The sequence below is a fragment of the Mauremys mutica genome, chromosome 3 (assembly GCF_020497125.1).
Source record: "Mauremys mutica isolate MM-2020 ecotype Southern chromosome 3, ASM2049712v1, whole genome shotgun sequence".
In the NCBI taxonomy this organism is placed as follows: Eukaryota; Metazoa; Chordata; order Testudines; family Geoemydidae; genus Mauremys; species Mauremys mutica.
The window spans coordinates 194049614-194071150 of record NC_059074.1 but is presented as its reverse complement, the minus strand read 5'-3'; the positions used below and the strand labels follow the sequence as shown (position 1 = coordinate 194071150).

Below are 21537 nucleotides of genomic sequence, written 5' to 3'. Positions count from 1 at the left end.
TTTAAATATTATCAAAACATTAGCTTCTTGCAGTTTTCTGGAACTTCACCATTAATGGTCTACTAAGCTCCTCAGCCAGCTCTTTAAAAACTCTTGGATGCAAGAAATCTGGACCTGCTGATTTTAAAATGTATATCTTTAGTAACTGCCGTTTAACATCATGAGATACCAGTAAATAGAAAAAGTGTTATCATTCTCATAAGATGAGAGTACATCATCTTTTTCCCCAAATACAGAACAGAAATATTTATTGAACATAATTTTACCATTTCCATCTCGTGATGGACCAATACCATTGTCAGGATTCTCTTTGTTCCTAATATAAAAACTTATCCTTAAAAATGCCTACAAGAAGGCTCTATTCTTTCATAACTGCAACCATTCATACATGCTTTTCTGCTGTTCGTTGCAAGTGTTTTCCTTTTGGACTTGTATCTATTGAGACCCTAATATAACTTTTTTTCTTGTCTTACCAAAACACCACCAGTATTCTGTCCAGAACTGTTAACTTTTGGGTTCGTTTTGGATCCCCCAAAGCTTGAGATATTTAATAGAGTTCAGATTTGATTCTGACTCAGTTGATCAATGCTATCACCAACATTTCTTTTAAAAGGCAAGGTTTGAATTTATAGCACTCCAGATGTCAGTGAAATGAACATAAAAGTGCAGATGCCTTATAGTCAGGCAAATTGTCCACATGTATGCAAATGGGTGATTCGTTTATGTGAATTGGCTTTAAAAAAAAGGGAGTGGGAGTGAATATGCTTAAATAATCTTCTTTATTCTTGGAGGATTTGGGTGTTAGAATTGGTAGAAGTTGTAATTGTGATGACCTGGGCAAACAATGCCCCAGGTAAATGTGGTAAATCGTACATAATTAAAGCTATTGCTGGCTTGTTATTTAACTCAGTATTCTCGAGAATATCATCAAAGTGACATAATTCATTCATACCCCCTATGTTATGGACCATGTTGATCAAACTTCTTCTTGCACAGCAGTATTTGGATTATTCTGCAAACCATCTTCATGTCTGACCAGGGGCATCATCTGCAAAGCAGTGTTCTCAGCTAATGATGGAAAGACATGGATATGTGTATATAAATGTACAGGATTTAAGTAAGTACATATGGTACTTGCTTGTACATTTTAAATGTAAGCATAGAGAAACATGATCTTTTGATAATATGCTGTAAAAATATACCAATTCCCCATGTCACACATGCTTACAAACAGAGAATTATCCTATACCTTCCTCTTTGAATACTGTCTAAGAGCAGCTTGTCCTCATGGAACCTTTAACAATATGCTAGAAAGCTTCCCCATGGCCTGAAGTACCAAGAGGAAGAGGCTCAGTATAAATCCATCGTTGGAGGTGCTGACTCACAATCAATCAGTACAAAATTGCACCCAGATAAGGGAACTGCTCTAATGATATTGCTGGAGTAATACATCTTAATACAATTATTTGCCATCCACTGGTTGCTAATGAAAAGCTTTGATCATTCTAAATTTACATACTGTACATTACTTTGATCTCTTTATATCCCTTTATGCTATTGGAGTACTAGTCCTAGCTTGCCATAAGGTTTAAGAGAACAGGAGCGGCAGGTTTGTGTAATTTTTGGTGGTGCCCAGAACAGGTTCAAGTCCCCTCCCCCACCCACACCTGCCTTGTAAGCTGATATTTAAAAAAAATAATGTAAAAATGGACTGGAAACAGCAAGCATTTTATAGTTTCCCTATATTGCACAATGTGTGTAGGGGAGTGAGGGCTCTGCCTGGGTGTGAGGGCTGTGGGGTGGGGCTGGGGACGATGGGTTTGCGGAGTGGGAGTGGGCTCAGGGCTAGGGCAGAGGGTTGGGGTGCGGGGATGAGGGCTGTGGAACGGGGATGAGGGGTTCAGGAGGGGCTCAGGGCTGGGAGAGAGGGTTGGGATGTGGGGTGGGGTGAGGACTCTAGCTGGGGGTGCGGGCTCTGGAGTGGGGCGGGGGCTGAGGAGTTTGGTGCAGGAAGGCTGCGCCGGGGCTGGGGCCAGAGAGGAGAACTCCCCCCAGCCCTCCCCCCCACCCCGGCAGCACACTCACCCCACACCACTGTCACTGCATGTGCTCCTAGGGCCCTTTTCAGGTCCAGGGGGTTACACTTGCCCAGAGCAAGAAATTCTCATTCAAAAACAAGAGTTCAGAGTGAAAACTAACTATCAACAAACTTTTCCCCACCCTCAACTCTGGAGAGAGATTATGGGGAGAATGAGGGGAAGAGACTTCACGCTGCACCCTGTGAGAAGCCCTGAAAGGAGCTGCTCACATGCAGGAGGTGCAGCGAGAAATCCTGCGGACCATGGGGCAGCTGGAGGCTACATTGCACCAACGGAGACAGGGGAGAAAGACCTGGCTCAGTGGGAGGAGGAGAAGTGGTGAAGTTGTTTGCAGCGAGGAGACAGGAAAACAGCCCGAGTTTCTCCCCCCAAAGTGGAGATGGGGAGGAGGAAGCCTGGGGAGGGGAGTTCGGAGTGCCCTGGCTACAACCACAAAGAAGGGAAACTAGCAAAAGAAAAGCAGAGGAGAGGAAGGGAAAGAAAAAGCCCAAGGCAGCCTGAGTAGCCACCTGGGGCTCCCTGAGCTGCTGCAGTTGCTCCTCCTCTGAACCTCCACCCAAAAGCCGCAACCGCTCCCTTTTGTAGCCCCCAGCAGCCGGCGAGGGAGCGCAGCACAGAACGGCAGGGCAGCCGCCCGCTGCCCAGGGTGCAGGCAGGGACACTCCAGGAGAGGTGCGCAGGGGGGCAGGCGGAGCTCGGGGAGAGACCTAGCTGCGAACACTGGAGGAGCTGGACCCCGTTCCCTGAATATTGAGGGAGCGTGTGCACCACGGGCCCATATAACTCGCTGCCCCTGTAAGAGAACTGATATGGTCCAAACAATCTCTTACTAAATAGCTTGTTTGGACCTGTGTGCAAGGTCCACATCTCTAAATAACATAAAGGACTTCAGATCACTTTAAATGAACTGGATCCCTGTGGATCCCTTTGATAGTCAATGCACAAGGGATTACCGCACAATGTCATTTACGTTCATGTTAATAAGAATTACTTGGACAAATTCTTTGATTAGCAATGAGATAAGAAACCCTTTCTTTTTATATAAACATCATAATGTAATACTGTAACATTGTTAACAAGTTATTAAGGAGATAATAAAAATGTTTGACAAATATACTTGTATTTCTACACCTGTTAAATAGGGATGTAGAAAAACCACATCGTAAACCCCATTAAAAACACAGCAGTATATAAACCTAATTTACAAAAGTTAGCTTTTACTAGGATAGGTGAGGCTGTAAGTACAAACTAAGTTATACAACTCATCCCTTAGAAAAAACATCTTACAGGAGTTCACATCTTAGATTGTGTTTAGCGATATTCCACATCTGCAGAAATTATGCATTGGGTTTTATACTTTTCCCAGACAAAATTCACAATTCAAACATGGCTCTGTGCTAAAGGATTTTTGGCTCCCTAGCTAAGGAAAAGTTTTAGACTCTATAGTTTGTAACCATCATTGTTTCTAGAGAAGGTTTATGTGTGGACTATGGATTAAAGCATTTTATTACATGCAGGCTGGGTTTTATTATCTGAATAGATGTTATATCCTAAGCAGGTCAACTACCAAAGATTTAACTGCATGAAGAATGGGAAATAGCATTTATTCATGTGGTAGGTTTGTCATATGATATTGCTGCTACACTTCACTCCCAGCCAAACACTGAATGGAGAGTAGGGTACATGGTATCCAAAGTCAACAGCTAAACTAATCCCACTTGTTACATTCTTTGTTTCAATAGATGCAAGGGTTGGTTTAAAAGACATAAATCTAGTCAGCAGTTGTGATGATGAGAACTCAGTGCATTCTCAGCTGGTCACAAACCTCTGAGACTGAACATGTTACAAATAGAAATGGGCTGAACATGTCTGAAATAGCTGGAATAGTGGTGAACGTTGGGCATTTGCTGGCTTGTAAGTAATCTGGGCATTCATTCTCCTCCATTTATATAAGTTTTCCAGAATGTATTTGAACTGAACTGGTTTGGATTGAATCAATAAATCAGAGGGAAAGCAGAGAATTGACAGATTCAAATTAGCAAGGGCTCAATCTTCCAATGATTGAGGTTTCTTTCTATGTCCTAAGCATTTTAATGTAGCCATAATATAGTGTCTATGTGATGAATATAGCATTTAGACTTATCTTTCCTGGGTTCAGCTGCTTATATGTAGAAAAATCTAAAATATGTAAGCTGCTGAACCCAGGGAAGGTAAGTCTAAATACTGTTTTAATCCCTATACATAAAATATAACATTTTCAATTGTATTTGTTCTGCCTCTTGGCTTGAGCTCATTTTAATACCCTCCATTAGAAATGGGGGTTGACATCTGATTCTCCACTGAGAATATCTTGTGTCTGGGTCCCAAAAGTTTTATCCTGGACATAAATAGCTTCACATCCCTGATTAGCTTAGAAGATACCAAGCCATAGTCCATTGATGGCCTTAAATATTAGGCCTCTGAACTGGAGCTAGTAGCAAATGAGAAGCCAGATGAGGATCCAGACTGCTGGTCAGATATGTTATCAGTGGATTTTTCTCCAACACTCTACAAATCTGAACACTTTGGGCCCAATCCTTGGCTGTAATCAACTGACATTGACTTCAATTGAGCTATGATGATTTACACCAGTAGAGAATCTACCCCAATGCATTTTTTAACAGAGGAAATCTCAAAAGTGATATAAACTCAGATAAGAAATAATGTTCTGCATTAATACGAGCATTGTAAAAGAGAGGATTTAGCTGCTGGAGCCCACACTTGAGAATAAACTTCTTCATGCAAGACCAAATCTTTGAGGAAGACCCAACTCAGCAATAGTAACTTTGGTAAGAATGAATGTATAATCGCAAACAGAATATACCCAGGATTTTACTAGTGGCTCCAATTAGAACTTATCCTAAAGACTTGGAGGTTTGTGTATGTGGAAAGAGACAGAATTAAACACTTCCAGATTATTAGAACCATTCTACTCTGAAATAAAATGTCGGAAGCCCTCTGTGTGTCTGAGCTGGTGTCTTTTTTTGGAGAGAAATATGTCAATGGGGCTGCTTGGAACAGTTAAGGGCTAGTATGGGATATTAAGATATATGAAATGTGAGCTGATGAGAGAATGAAGGGCAAAGAGACCAATGAGTGGAACTTGGAAGTGTGCTAGTGGAGTTTGAGTGGGAGAGAAAGAGAAAGTTGGTATAGTATTACTGTATGTTTGTTGACCCAAATAGCCACTAAACCACTTGTTTTACAATAAAATTATTGTTTTCACAGGGACCAAGTTTGTGAGATCTATATGGCTGTAGAACAGTTCTCAGAGGAAGAGAGGGGAAAGCTATTATCTTATTGATTTAAAGCTGGATTGGGCAAAGCAGTAGAAAATACTCCATAGGGCATAATCATACATTGGGAGGAGGATGGAATAGGTTACATAACAGCAATCTAATTTCTATGATAGTGAACAATTTTATTTATTTTTTTATTTGTATTACCATAGCACCTATAAACCCTAATTTTATGATTAAGTCCTCTATGATATATTTATTACGTCTAAACCTGGGATGACACCATTGATAAATTCAGTTTGGTACCATTTTTTGCCTAAGTTTTCAGCAAAATAGACATGCATGTTCTTGCCTAATTTGTGCACATAATTACCATGATTGCATACATAAATCAGACACACAACTGCTTACATTTTTCTCAAAATATAAGCCTTTATTTTTAGCATTTAACTTTCTACCAAATATATAATGTTCTGCATCATTATATTATAGTATATTTTAGTGCCCTTTGCAAAAAAGGTACAGAATTGGCATAATCCAGGTATTACTACTTTGTGATGAGACAGGAAAATGTATATATGAATTTATAAGGATGCATGAAACTACCCGTATAAGTTTTAATAAATACAAATGCACATATGAACTATATTTTAAGTAATGATACTGTGAAGCAAAGATAGTTAAATTCTTTAATACTGGTTATCAAAGGACACTGATTAGCTGTCTTGTGTAGTGCGGATGATAAGATAAAAATATAAATTGCAGCTTTGCACAAAAGCCAATATAGATGCATTTTCACTAGGTGTTAGCACCCCAAAGGCCTAAATCCTTGTCATACAATCAGACCTCTTAGCTATGCTATGCAATGGCTAGTTCTGTATCGAGTATGCTATATTAGTATCCCGGATCAAAACTCCTTCAGGCAGCGTGAGGGCAACTCTTGTCCAAAGATAAGAGCACAGGGACAGGCCCATCAGGCTGTAATACACTGCAGAGCCACATTGCCCCAGTGTTTAGTACAGTCACACTCAGGGCTGGCCTGCTCTACGAAATCTTACCAACAATTGCGGTAGCTTGGCACATTCAGATCTGGTGCAAGAAAATGTTATATGGTGAAATGTAAAGTTGTATCTGCTTCTTGGGAGGTTAAGGAGGTAGATCGCTCATTCATGGCATCAGGCATCAAACATGGAAGGGAATGTGGCATGGAATGAGCAGCCACTGCATTGCAACAGATACTTAGTGTTTTTCAAAGACCAGTTGGTAAGTGCTGATGATTTGGTGTAGCAACATGGATTAAAATTTAAAAAATATTGTCTATGCTTGGCTATCAACTTACACAGCTCATATCACTTCAATGTCTTTGGGTATGTTTATGAAGCAGCTGGGAGGGCACTTCTCAGGCCTGGTCTACACTACAAACTTAGGTCAACATAAGCCGCGTTAAGTCTATCTAATAATATATGTGTCTACACTACCAAGTCCCTTCTGCCGACCTAAGTGGCCTGTAAAGTCGACTTCTGTACTCCACCTCCGCAAGAGGTGTAGCGCTTGATTTGACATCCATGGGTCGACAAGGGGATAGTGTAGACACTGCACTGTGTAATTGGAATGAATTGGCCTCCAGGAGGTGTCCCACAGTGCTTCGCTCTGATCGCTCTGGAAAGCACTTTCAACTCCACTGCATGTCAGCCAGGTACACAGGAAAAAGCTGCTCCCCTGTTAAAGCCCCAGGAACTTTTGAATGTTCATTTCCTGTATGATCAGCATGGAGAGCTTGCTAGCCCAGCTGATTATGAAAACTCAAGGCTGCAAACGTGCTCCAGCATGGAGTACACAGGAGGTGGAGGATCTTATTGCTGTGCGGGGAGAAGAGTCTGTGCAGGCAGAGCTCTGATCCAGCAGAAGAAATGCTGACATCTATGCCAAGATTGCATGGGGCATGGGGGAGAAGGGCTACACCAGGGATGTGCAGCAGTGCCATGTGAAAATAAAGGCGCTTCGGCAAGTGTACCAGAAGACAAGGGAGGCGAATGGTTGTTCTGGTTCTGCCCCACAGACATGCATCTTTTATGAGGAGCTGCATGCAATTCTCGGTGGCGACCCTACCACTTCCCCAAAACGCTCTGTGGATACCTCCCAGGAGCCCTGGGCAACTTCGAGCAACAACGAGGAGGACTTTGTTGATGAGGAAGAGGAGGAGGAGGAGAATGTGAGGCAGGCACGCAGAGCATCCGTTCTCCTTGACAGCCAAGAACTGTTTTTAACCCTGGAGGACCAGTTGGCGGCGGAGCGTGATGCCAGGAAAATCACTTTTGGTAAGTACACATTGCCAATCAAACTGTAGGGGTTACATGCTATTATTTTTTATGTGTAATCTGAACAAAAAAGTAGGTGTAGTGGGCGTCGGTGGCCACTCTAGCTACACAGAGGGTGCTCTCAGAAAAAAGACTGTTTATGTGCACGGGGATGGCCTGGGAATCCTCCATGGAGATCTCTAGGAAGCTTTCATGGCAGTACCCTGCAATCCTTTGCAAAAGGTTTCTGGGAAGGGCTGCCTTATTTCGTCCACCATGGTAGGATATTTTCCTGCGCCATTTGAGTATTAACTCTGCTGGCATCATTGCAGCACATAGTATTGCATCTACCCAGACACTTGCAACATCTGCTCCCTTGCCACCTCTGTTACTCTCAGGAGAGTGATAACGCATAGTGTCACCTAGGGGAAACAAGGGAAGTTTTCAATGTTAGCCCTTAAACCACAAACAATTCAACAAGTAATCTGCCCCCTGTTTGGTGAAATCTGGGTCACACAACCACACTTTCTCAATTGTGCCATGGTTATGGTTAGAAGGGATCACTGTGTATTGCAAGCAGCATTAAAAAGGAGGGGAGGGGTCGCGTCTTCCTATTTGTCTCCCTTTCCCCCAACCCAGTGCCGCTTTTGTAAAAAAACAAACTATTTGGGGGGCTTTACACTGGTGCCTTTCCTCAAGCTCCATCCAAGTTGCTAGGGAAAGGAGGGCTTTTCTCAAGTTCCAACCTGTGATCCCAAGGATGTCTTCAAATAAGGAGCAGCACAAGACATCTCACCCATGCCTCGCGGCCTTACTCACCATGGCTGGAGAAGCAAACCGACTCTTGCAATAGCCTGCAGTTGTGATTACATTGTGGCTTGCAGTGAAGTGTATTGAGGGATTTTTTTTTATTAAAAAATGTAACCTTATACCAGAAACAAATGTATGCACTGTCAGTGCTACCCTTGTGCTTTGCATTCCTTGCAGCTGAAACCTTGTCCGTCAGTGCATCCTCCACACTGGGACAGAGACTTTACCATATTAGAACATGGAAAAAGAAGACTCTGGAGAACGTTTAATGAGTTAATGCATGCCTCCAAGAGTGACAAGACGGTGCTCAGAGCATGGAGTACACTGTCCGAGAACCTGGACATGGACAGGGAGGACAGGAGAACATGCAGGGAACAAGAGCATGCCACACAGGAAGAGATGCTACGGATTATGAAGGAGCAGTCAGACATGTTGAGGCACCTGGTTCAAGTTCAAGAAAGGCAGCTGGATACTAGAATCCCTCTGCAGCCTATGCTTAACCTGCTGCCATCATTGCCCAGTTCTACATCCTCCTCCCCCAAATGTCCTATGAGGCAGGGGGGAGGTAGAGTGGAGTTTGGTATTCCTTGCACTCAACACCAGGGAAGGGTACAAGGACCAGAAGGCACCCATTCCCACACCTTTGATTGTTATTGCAGTGCATCTGTAAGTAAGCTTTCCTTGTTTCTCCCTCCACACTGTTATCAGCCCTTTTGCCCCAGGTTATCTTACTTTTCTTTGCTGTCTCTGTGTGTCTGCGTGCATAATAAAACTTAACAGATTGAGTAGAAAAGGCTCTTTATTCATTCAACACATGGTGGCTGGTTGGGGTGGAGTTTACAGGGGTGAAAATGCAATGCAGGGGACAGTATGGTAAGGAACAACACAGATAAGTGTTACATTACTCTGGCTCATTGCTGAAACTGGTTTTCAAAGCCTCATGGAGATGCAGAGCCCCTTGATGTGCTCTTCTTATTGCCCTGATGTCTGGCTGCTCAAAATTGGCTGTGAGGTGATCTGCCTCAACCCCCAACCTCGGAGGAAACTTTTTCTCTTTGTTTCACAGATATTATGACGCACACAGCAGGCAGCAATAACAATGGGGATATTCTTTTCACTGAGATCTAACCTAGTAAGCAAACAACACCAGCAACCTTTTAAACGTCCAAAGGCACATTCTACCACCATTCTGCATTTGCTGAGCCTATGGTTGAACCGGTCCTTCTTGCTGTCCAGGCTGCCTGCGTATGGCTTCATGAGCCATGGGAACAAAGGGTAGGCTGGGTCTCGCAGGATCACGATTGGCATTTCAACATCACCAATGGTTATTTTACAGTCTGAAAAGAAAGTCCCTGCTTGCAGATTTCTGAACAGACCTGTGTTGCTAAAGATGCAGGCATTATGTACCTTTCCTGACCATACCACATTGATGTCGGTGAAATGGCCCCTTTCACAATACCCATTTCAGTTTATATATTCTTTGGCAAGGTGGTCTGGTGCCAAGATAGGGATATGTGTTCTGTCTATCGCCCCACCACAGTTAGGGAACTCCATCACAGCAAAACCATCCACTGTGTCCTGAACGTTTCCCAGAGTCACTACCCTTCCTAGGAGAAGTCTGTTGATGGCCCTGCAAACTTGGATCAAAGCAAATCCCACTGTAGATTTACTCACTCCAAATTGACGCCCCACAGACTGGCAGCAGTCTGGTGCTGCAAGCTTCCACAGAGCTATTGCCACTCACTTATCCACTGTCAGAGCAGCTCTCATTTTAGTATTGCTGTGCTTCAGGGCTGGGGAAAGCTCTTCACACAGTTCCTGGAAAGTGGCCTTACTCATTCGAAAGTTCTGCAGCCACTGCTTGTCATCCCATAGCCACATAATGATGCAGTCCCACCAGTCAGTGCTTGTTTCCTGGGCCCAGAAAAGGCGCTCAACCGTGTCAAGGTGATACATGACGGTTGCCAGCAACTGCGAAATTGCTCTGCTCTGTGTCTTCCAGCAGGGCTGCTTGTGTAGTATTACATTGTTCCATGCAGTGACTCCTGTATCGGCTGTGTAAATACTGCAGGATAAGGCATGAGGTGTTTGTAATGCTCACAACAACGGTGTATAGCTGAGTGGGGTCCATATTTATCCTGCTATGGCGTCCACATGGGTAACCCAGGCTTATGAAAAAAGGCTCAAAAAAGGCTTGGTTTGTTTGCCGTTGATTTCAGGGAAGGATGGAGGGAGGGAGGAGGAAGGTAAGTGCATCATGGGAGGCTAACGCCATGTTCCCATACTCACCCATGCCAATGTTTTGGTCCCATAAGGCATTGGAAGCCCAATCCAAAATTCCACTTGGCTACATGCGCTGTGGGATAACTACCCACAGTGCATGTGCACTCTGCCGACACAATGAGTGTAGTGTGGACACACAAGATTGACTTGCTTAAAACAGAGGCTCGATGTTGACTTACATGAAGTCGACTTAACTTTGCACTGTAGACATGGCCTCAGTGTGGGAAGGCAGATGTGCTAGCTCTGTTTGAGCTAGCATGCTAAAAATAGCAGTGTGGCAGAGGTGGCATGGGCTAGCCATCTGAATATAATCCCATCTGACACCCCAGCCCCCAGAGTGTGTACCCAGGTGGATGGCTCGAGATGCTGCCTGTGCTGCCATGGCCACGCTGTTATTTTTAGCATGCCAGGTCAAGCAGAGCTAATGCTTGTCAGTCTGTCTATGCCCTTAGAACTGCATAATAACAAATAGATTCACCTTCACAACACCACTGTAAGGCTGGGAAGTAGAGCTGGTAGCGAAAATAGTTGAAAAATTTCACTGGAATTTTAAAATAAACGATACACTCTTAAATTGTTTTTCAGAAAATGTCAAAATTTCAACCTTTTGACCTTTTTTGATCATCAGAAGATTTCAACCCCTTTAATAGTCAGTCAAAAAAGCTGAAGGGAAAAATGATATTTTTAGGGGGCTGAGCAGTATGTATGAAGGTTCTATTTAAAATCAATTTTTCAATGAAAAACTTCATCAAAAATGCAATCTGGAAAAATTCAACCAGCTCTGTGGACCTGTGTAGGAGAAAGACTTTTCAGCTGAATTAGATTGTCTGTTGTGCTGCACTATCAAGTTGGGGCAATGTTCTGTGGATGAGAGAGAGACACTCTGGATCCCTAGACCATCATCTAGGGGAAAGTGCACTCAGCTGTGAGCCAGGAGTTTTGGTCTCACCTCTGCTGCCAGCTGATTTCATTTCTGGGTATTTCAGAGTCCTAATTAATGAGCAAGGCCTTCTCTCCCCAGAAGACTGTCAAGTATCACTTCACAAATAAGATAACAAAAAAGTTGTGCAAGGTCACCCCAAGAAAAGCTGTAAATAGAACCCAAGTCTCTTATGTGCTGTACCCAGTTCCTATCCGCTCAGTATGAATATGTCGAATATGTGCGTCTGAATCAGTCTGAATAAGACAACACCCACCCCCATGCAACTCTATTGATTTCAATGGAGTTACACCAGATATTATTTTTGGCCCAATGCTTTTGATACTAACATTGACTATTCCACATCCAGAACTGGGTGAGGTTGGGGCAGACTCTGACTTACTACACCATGAATGTAAGTGCCATTACAAAGTTTAGCATGAATTGTATTTTCATCAGCCTAATGCTTAGCCTCCTTTGCAGCACATGTAATGTTCCTTGTATGGACAGACAAAGAAATATCACAGCGGAAGAGTAGTATTTTGAAGATCTTGCTAGGTATTAATAAATGTGCTTCAGACTATTTTAAAAATAAAAAATATTACTTTTTTAAATCTTTCAAAAAAACTATTAGTAAAACCCAGTTTCTGAAAGAGTTAAACATGTTGAGCAAAATTCTGATCTGAAATAACTTACACTGGAGTGAATGAGAATTTGGCCCCTAGAACCTCTATTTCCTGAGCGGCTGCACTGAGAGAAGGGGAAAAAAGTAACCTATCCCATTTCTGTTTGAAAATATTTAGCTTGAGTGATGTGAAGATTTCAGTAGATCTGTGACAAGATCAAAGACTATAAATTATTTAACAGTGGTTCTACTTTTGTGGAATTATTTAAAGTATCATAATTGCAGCTCAGCTTCCCAGCCTTCATTTTCAAGTCTGGAATTCTGTTGGGAGCTATCATAATCACTGAAGAGTATAATATTACAGGCTGGGTATAAAAATATCTTTTTAATGACTAGCAAATTAGTGAAATGTCTTGACCTGAATCTAGACCAAACAGAAGACAGTGTTTTTATGAAGAAAAAAAGCCTCCTAAATTGTCACCACATTGTTATTCTTGTTGAATTCTCCACTACTTAAAACGTCAGTTGATTAGATAAAATTTGTAACACTGTGCATCAATGCAAGTGATGAAGGGCTGTGTGTTATATAGCATCTTGTTATTTCTGCACTTTTGTTTTCCTTTTAATCTTAGCATGCACATTCTACATCTGAAACTCAAAAAAATAAAAGGCTATTTATTACTTTTAATACCATGTGAACAAAGGAGATCATGAAAGATGTTGCAGGGACCTCTTCAACATGCTGGCTCTTAAAGAACAAAAGATTAACCTTTTGCATGGTTTCCACTTGGGCATCAAATAATTTGTTATACATATTTCCCTGTCTGTTAAAACTTATTTAACATCTGACCTAAATAAAATGGAATGGCAGACCAAATTTTCCCAGGCTATATAACTATAAAATGTAATTCAAAATACTGCTGAGTTTCTGGTATAAAATAAGAGTCAAGATTTATTTTCCAGATTGTGAGCTGGGGTTTTCAAAGGAGCCTAAGGGGCTTGGTCACCAGATCCTTACATTCAATATGATTTGAGTGCTTAGGCCGTAGTCACAAAATTCCCAGTGTAAGGGAAGATGGTTTTATAGTTAAAATACGGGATTGGATCTCTGCAGATGATGGTTTAGTTTCTGGCTCTTGGTCCCTGAGTTCCCCAATAGTGAAACAAAGATGATAATTTTTAGCTATTTAGATTGTAAGCATTTTGGGACTGGGACTATTTTTGTACAATGTCTATCACAGTGGAGTTCTGACCATGAAAGGAAACACAATATGCTAAAGGAATACAGTTAATCATAACAATAATAACAGCAGTGTAGGTAAATTTACTCCACCTAGTCTGCATATATTGGCAGAACAGCCCATAACGGAGATTGTAACCATTTGGGTGCAGAGTCCATCCTTTTTGTTCTGTGGTTGTACAGCACTTAGCACAGTGAGGTCCTGATGTGTGACAGGGGCTCAAAGGTGCTGCTGCAATAGAAATAATAATAGCCCAAAGAGAAACATGTGTGGAGCCAGAGCAATTCCCTGTTATCATTTTCCTCATTTTCAAAAAGAATAGTTGGAATTGATGGAGAAGTATATTGGTGTCCTCTTTTGTTTTTAAGGGGCCAGTGAGGCTTTGCATTGCAATGCATCAGAAATCAGAACTGATTGGGGCTTTGATACTCTGTGTTGTGTGACCCAACTTATTAATTTAAAAATCCCTCCACTGTGGTCTAGGTGGTGGTGCAATTGGTTAGAGGACTCATCTTTCAGCTCTGGACGTGTAGGTCACAAGTGAAAACTGCCTTGATTTCTCATTCTTAACACTTTTGCAAATTAAAAAAAAATGACCACACAGTATGGCTTGGTTTGGCAATCACTGCTCAAGAGTCCCATGACAGGAAGAGCAGGGATTTTGTGAGCCAGGACACAATCACAAATAGGTAAGAAATTTGTTCATCACCTGGCTCAGATGAAATGCTGTTAGTCCCTAATTTACATGAGCACTAAATGGACTCATATATTAAGATGAAAAAACTATTGTGCTGGGACCTTGTACCCTGTCAAAACCTTGTCTAGTAGATTTCAGGCAACTTGTAGTATTTTTTTTCTCTTCAGGCAAATAATTCTGAGTATATCTGGCATTAATGTGCAATATTGATAATGCTGACATGGGATAATGTGGATAATGTGCATGCAAATTTACCAATGCATGTCAGGTTTGAGGTGCTCAGATATTATGATGATGGGTGTGATTTAAGAATCTAGACGGATAGATCTGAACTCCATACCTATGTGCATTGTGAACTATAGACTGTATGTGCTATTCTGTGTGGTAGTTTTCTATTGGTAAAAAAAAACATCCACTAGACAATTGAGGCTAGTTTTTGCATGTAACATAAAACTCACTTGAACCTTGATCTGCAGAGCCTATTTTATTACCCTATAGACAACCTAGCCTTGTCATTTTTACTCCTTCGGGGGCTGACGCAAAATTCATTCCAGTGGATGGGAGTCTTTCAATGGACTTTGGGTTCCTAGAATGGTCCAGCTAGTTCACTTTGACCTCCTTCTCCTGCACACTGAGAGCTTGCATCCGAAGAAGTGGGTATTCACCCATGAAAGCTCATGCTGCAAAACGTCTGTTAGTCTATAAGGTGCCACAGGATTCTTTGCTGCTTCTACAGAACCAGACTAACACGGCTACCCCTCTGATACTATCTTCACTACGGGGAGATCGACGGTGCTGCAATGAAGTAGTAGTGAAGACAAGCCCTCAGTTGCAACTTCCTCCTCTTCAGAAATACAAAAACATAATTAACCATATTTACCATTAACTTCTGTGACTCCTTTTGATGCCCACACTTCAGAAAGGACCAATTGGAAAGGGATCGATTGAGCTGAGACCTGGAAAACCTGCCATATAGTGAGACTAAAGAAGCTCCATCTAGTTATTTTATCCAGGAAAAGGTTAAGCAGAGACTTGATCATGGTCTACAAGTACCTACAAGGGGAAGAGATTTCTGATCGAATAGAGACCGGTCTACTATCAGAAAAAGGCCTAACAAGTTCCAATTGTTGGAAGCTGAAGCTAGACAAATTCAGACAGGAAAGAAAGTGCAGATTTTTAACAGGGGGTCAATTAACCATGGAACAACTTACCTAGGGATGTGGTTGATTCTCCAGCACTTTAAGTCAAGATTGCATATCTTTTTAGAAGATAGTCTATAGCTCAAACAAAAGTTATGGCCTCGGTGCAGAAATTACTGGGTGAGGTTCTTTGTCCTGTGTTATGCAGGAGGTCAGGTAGATCATATCAATCCCTTCTGGTTTTAAAGTCTATGAATTGGGCTCAGCAGGAAGTGGAAACTTCAGTTGCAGAGTCCTCTAAACTACTGTTTTATTGTCACCTTAACATTGATTTTCAGTAAGCCTGTCACAGTATGTAAGTAACCTTTAGAAAACTTCCAAAATGATGTATCTATTGCACAGAGCAGGACCGGCTCCAGGCACCAGCGAACCAAGCAGGTGCTTGGGGCAGCCAATGAAAAGGGGCAGCACGTCCGGGTCTTCGGCGGCAATTCGGCGGCAGGTCCCTCAGTCCCTCTTGTAGGGAAGGACCCGCTGCCGAAATGCTGCTGAAGAATGAAGCGGTGCGGTAGAGCTGCCACTGAAGTGCCGCCGATTGCGGCTTTATTTTATTTTTATTTTTTTTCGCTTCACCGTTTGGGGCGGCAAAAAAGCTGGAGCTGGCCCTGGCACAGAGTCTAGATGGTCAGTAGTGAAAGTTTATGTAATATACATACTGGAGCTGAGTGCTCAACCCCTTAATCAAAAGTGAGAGCCTAGCTGGCTAAAATCCTCTGATCCATAATGAACCTGTACTCCATAGTCCTATCCTAAGCAGCTACATTTGAAACATACATTAAGGACCATTAGCAGAATTATTTGTAATCATGCCTTTAGAATCCCAGGATTAAATTCTAAACAGCAAAGCAAAATAGATGCACAGTATTTTTCCCTAATGCCTTTCTGTTTGTTTATTGTAGATCAATTGAACATTCAAGGATGAAATTGGTTTTCGTAGAGAATTAAAAAAAAAATTTTAAACTATTATAATGGCCTGTGGAAGGCTGATGGGCTAGACTGAGACTCAAGCAGGTTCTATTCCTTTCTTTGTTCTTATCATTCCTCTGAGTGAGCTTCTCTGGGGAGAGGTGTGGGAGGAGTAAAAGGTCATTTCAGCATGGTATTCTTGTCTGTTTACACAGACAAACCGACACTCTTTTGTGTGAATAGATGTCTGTGCCAATATTCTAATGTCACTGAAAACCTAGGGGCATGAGGACCAAATACATACATTTGGCTTGGATTGACGTGCTTCTTAGTGCCAACACATGGAATTGCAGTAACCATGTGGGGCAATATTGTTTTGTAACAGGTACTGAGTAGAACTCTTCAGTTTCCCCTCTTCTTGAACAAAATCCAGTATAGAAACTGACATCTATGTCCATATGGAGGAACCCTGTCAGCTGCACAATCCAGATGCCCAGCTGTTGGACTGTAGTTCCATCACTTGCTCTTCTAACAGACATGCATACGATTATGAGGTAGGTTTAATTTGCTGGACTGTTTACACTGATTCCCTTTTTCTTTCTTTGTCTCTCCTGGCCCCTCCCCTGTCTTATGTTTATGGATTCAGTAAAAAACAGTAGATTCCTTATATTCTGTGTTCAGTAAAGGAAAAGAATAGGGTGGGGAATAGATTACGACTATTTGCTTAAGTCTATAATCATTCAGAATGTTACAGGCTTGAGATACTGGTCAATACCCACTCCTCCCTCAACAAAAAACACCTTACATAAAAGTAAATTGACAAAATTCCCTAAATGTCCAGTTCAGGAAAGAAACATAAAACTGGGTCAGACCAAAGAGGAAGCGGTATGTCCAGCATGATAGTCTAAACTCTAGAAACCCTGGGTTTGCACAAAAGGGTAAGGGTTGGGGTTTCTTTTTTCTCTCTTTGCCTATTTTCCAAGAGTGTTTGTGGTCTTGAAAGATATTAGCTGCATAGTTCTGTTGACCAAAATCTATGATGTATATACAGAACAGATCCTGGGCAGTGGTAATGCAGATTTCCACACCCCACACTGTCTTGGCATCATGCTGGAAGGACCATCTCGATGGCTAAGTCTACCTCGTTCAGCTTCCATGCCATGCAACCCTTCTTCTTATCACTGACTCTGTCAGCAAGGGTGCTAATTAATGCCGGTTGCTGAGGTGTTTTTTTGTCTGGAACCACAAGTTAATTTCACAGAAGCCATTGGATAGTAACATTTCGTCACTGCTAACTTGGGGAACATGTTTCTCTTTAACTATTTATGCATGGTTCTTGTTTTTTGACTTAAAACCTGTGACATATGAGAGGAAAGTCTCCTGCAAAGCTACTGCATGTCACTGTAGGCTGCACAATAGAAACAGTTAAACACCTCAGGGCAGCTGTACACTGCAAAATGCAACATGGGAAAAAAGATGGCTGTGATAGAAATAACTATGAAAAGGAATAGCAGGGGTGAAGAACAGAGAGAATAGTGGATGGTGGCCAAAATCCTCGAAAGAAGAGGCAAAGAAACAAATGTTAGTAGTTTGCCATAATAGAAGTCTGAAAGAACTGGAAAATACATACAGCAGCAAAGAGAATAGACTGCAGAGGCCTGTAAATCATGCAGGAAACTGTGTCAACTGGGACTCAGATGGGAGACTGATATATATAGACACTATGGACTGAAAAATCCTTACAGGCACCTGAAGAGATTACGTGAAGAAGAAACTTTGTATGGTGGGACTAAAAGACATAGCTAATTAATAGCTTTGGCTTCTGCTGTTGAAAGGGAGCATGAGTATTTTAAAAGATAGTCCGTGAAAAGGTAGAAAGGATCAGCTGCAAACTTCCCAAATGAATGGTGATTAAAAAAGTGAAAGGTTTCTGATCACACAAGTCTGGAGTTCTAAGCGTTGCAAGGTGCATTTTAAAACACACACACACACACACTTCAAAATCCTTTATCCCACTTGATGTGTTAGTCTCTCAGTCCTCACTTCAGGCTTGTGTTAAAAGTTGGCAATCTTCACTGGAGGAAAACTAGGGGATAGGCCAGATGCTAATTAATTTCCTGCTAATTGTGACATAATTTGAAATCCAGTGGATTTAGTATCTGTGAGAGACTTGAAATGTTTGGAAAGGTAGAAAAAGAAAAAGGAAAGAGATAATTAATCTCCCGAAAATTGCTTGGGACACTTTATGAAGAGTTTTTGTTTTAAACAAACATTGTAAAGAAGCATATGCCATAAATTAGATGCATTTCTGCTAACTGACACAGGTGTATTCTTCAGTTGTCTTAAGGAAACACAATAGCAGTCTGCTGAATCCTAGGCTGGTTCCTTCACTGCAGCGTGACTGGCTGATAGTAGACTGATTCCTCTAGGACAGATGGATATTGCTAGCTATCTGTCCAGACATTACATTGGATGTGAATGGTACAACATAACACAAAGGACACGTAATAAAATGGAGCTATTAAAATGAGGATTAGAAACAATGAGCCTGTTTGTTGCTTTACACTGCTGTAACTGGGTTGACTACAGTGGAGCCACTCGTGCTCTAAGATCAGAATCAGGCCTTGGTGTGTTTGGTGGAAGTTTCTATTAGTCATGTAGGGTTACCAGTTTTGGTTGGATATATTCCTGAAGGTTTCATCACATCACAATCTTTAATTAAAGGTTAACCTTTAATTCCTGAAGATTCCAGGGCAAGCCTGGAGGGTTCGCAACCCTATTAGTTGTAGGTGTCATAGATCTGATAGAGTGCTGTGGCATAATTATGGATTGAATCTCTACGAAGCTGCTATGTTTGCATAATGGAATAGATTATGTAGGCATAGAGAATGCTTAAGAATTTCTGCAATCCTGATACACCAGTTTGGAACTGTCAGGGTCATTTGTTGTCATCCCGAGAAGATAGGAATCATGTGACACTGTCAAAGGACACAACAGAACTTGATTGCTGTAGTACAGATGCAGAGTCATCATCTACAGGTAGAAATGTCGTGTTTCCACTTACAGGGCTAGATTTAACTTGGACTCTATGCTGGCACAAGGGAGTGAGAGCCCCAGTGATGCCCTATATGAGTTACCTGGACCTTGGGTCTGCGGCATAGGAATAAGCAAGGCTACTTGTCTGCTTACTGCCTTTGCAGGAGCAGATGGAAGTGCAGTGGGCAGGGAGGGGCAAGGAATCAATAGGAAATTAATGGAGCCCCTACAATCACTGGTCAGAGTAGCTGAGCTAAAGCCAGACTGCAGGTAGAAATTTACTGTGGGCCTATATTCGCAGTAAATTGCTACCCACCCTGGAGCAAAGAATCCGCGCAGGGGGAATTGTGACTCCAGGAGCTTTTCCTTGGTCGGTGGAGCTCATGCTTCCCTTCCTCTTCCCTCACCTGGCTCAGGACGATGCCTAGAATTACAACATTTATATTTTCCAACATAATATGTCTCCATATATAGTAACTCTGGCTATTGGTGATTATAAAATTATATATTTTCCTGCATTATCAGAAGTCAAACTGAATTATGTAATTTTTAATGGTCATGGAGCAGTGACTTTATAAGTAATACTCACTTATTCACGGGTATTAGGAGCACCAGTATTACAAGTATATGAACCTAAGTTGATATTCACAATTGAACTTATTTTGTTTTGTTTTCTAATTGTGAATGCCAAGCAGAAGTTCAAATAACATTGCAAAGCATAAAGCTTTATGATTAATTACTCCTGGTACAGATATAATTTAAAAATATTGACTTGTCTGAAGTAAGTGCCAGACGATGAAGTAGGGGAGACAGGAAGTGACTGGTTGAGATTGCTGAAACAGGCTGGAATCAAAAGTCAAGGATAGGAAGTGCATCAGCAGTTAACTTTGCTCAGCAGCTAGGCAGAAAACTGATACAATTGCTGATGGGCAGTGAAATCAAAGGGAGAAAATCATGACATTCTTCTGGCCTGTAAAATTAATGTAAAGCTAATCAATAGCTCAGCATGGTGCAATATAAAAATGTAGCTCTGAGATCTCCATTAAAGTGATTTTTATTTTAAACTTATATTGTGAGACTGCTACCAGAAAGGTTCTAGGGATAATAACTGCAGTTAAAAGACAGCTTTCTAATTCCAGTCAGATTGTTGCATTTCACTTTAACTAACCTGTAGCAGTTCACCCAGCAGTGGAAATAAAATAGTGTCAGCACTGTATTTTCTTTGGCGTCGTTTTTTTTTTAATGTTTCAATGGAGCTCCAAGAATATATACATATGGTTTTTAAATGGACGGGGGGTGGGGAGGAGAAACCATTCAGACTGGACTGTACTTGCTGAGGTGAAAAAATTCATGAACCTTTTTTATTTTTTTGCAGCAAACTGTGACCATATGGGAGTCTGTGAGTCAAAGTTCAGAAACCAACCAGCTGCCTTAGGTTTCTGATAACAGATCGATTGTGGCAAGGACTTTCCTATCTTTGATTACCCATGCGTCTAAAATCAGAATATGTGTATTTTTCTTGACTTCATGGGTGAATTTTATCACCCTGGGCGCACACATTCGCTCTCCCACTGAAGCTGGCCATAACTGTTTAATGATTACCAGTATGCCATCTGTATAACTGTTACATCATTCACTGGAGTTCCACTCAGAGACTTCTATTCATCTCAAATTCTGGCTCTGCGGGTGCCGGTCACGGAGGCTCCACAACTCAGCACCCGTGGAGTTGAACAGTGATTCATGTCTCCAAAGTTTCATGACACTGGCACTGCAGAAGTCGGAATCCAGCCTTTTGCTCCGCACCCTTCCCCCCACAAATGCTCGCAGGGCAACTTGAGCTTGCAGCTGCGCAAAAATTTTGCACATGAAGCAAAAGTGGTGAAATTTGCCTCTTGGCAGGCTTTGCAAATAAACTTGTTTGTTTACTCTGTGCACAGTCCCAGGCATTGTGATTGCAAGTGCAAATTGTTCTCCGCCTGGCAATGTATATACCATAGCAGTAGTACAGGCCTGTACTTTGCAATGACGGGGACAGTGGAGGTTGGTTCAGCTTGCTACCTCCCTGTAGTCTTGATCAGAACCTTAGCTACCTGAGCTCTACTCTTCAAACTCAAAACAGAAGACTATGAAGGTCCCAGACATTGCAA

General features: G+C 41.8%; 1 long non-coding RNA gene across 1 annotated transcript in view; it reads left to right on the top strand.

Annotated features, from left to right (window-relative positions):
* LOC123367280 overlaps positions 1-21216 on the top strand; it is a 147985-nt gene extending 126769 nt beyond the window's left edge. The window contains exons 2-3 of the long non-coding RNA XR_006578385.1: positions 16740-16908; positions 20766-21216. This is a non-coding gene — a long non-coding RNA (uncharacterized LOC123367280). The remainder of the gene's footprint in view (positions 1-16739; positions 16909-20765) is intronic.
* The last annotated feature ends 321 nt before the right edge of the window (positions 21217-21537 follow it).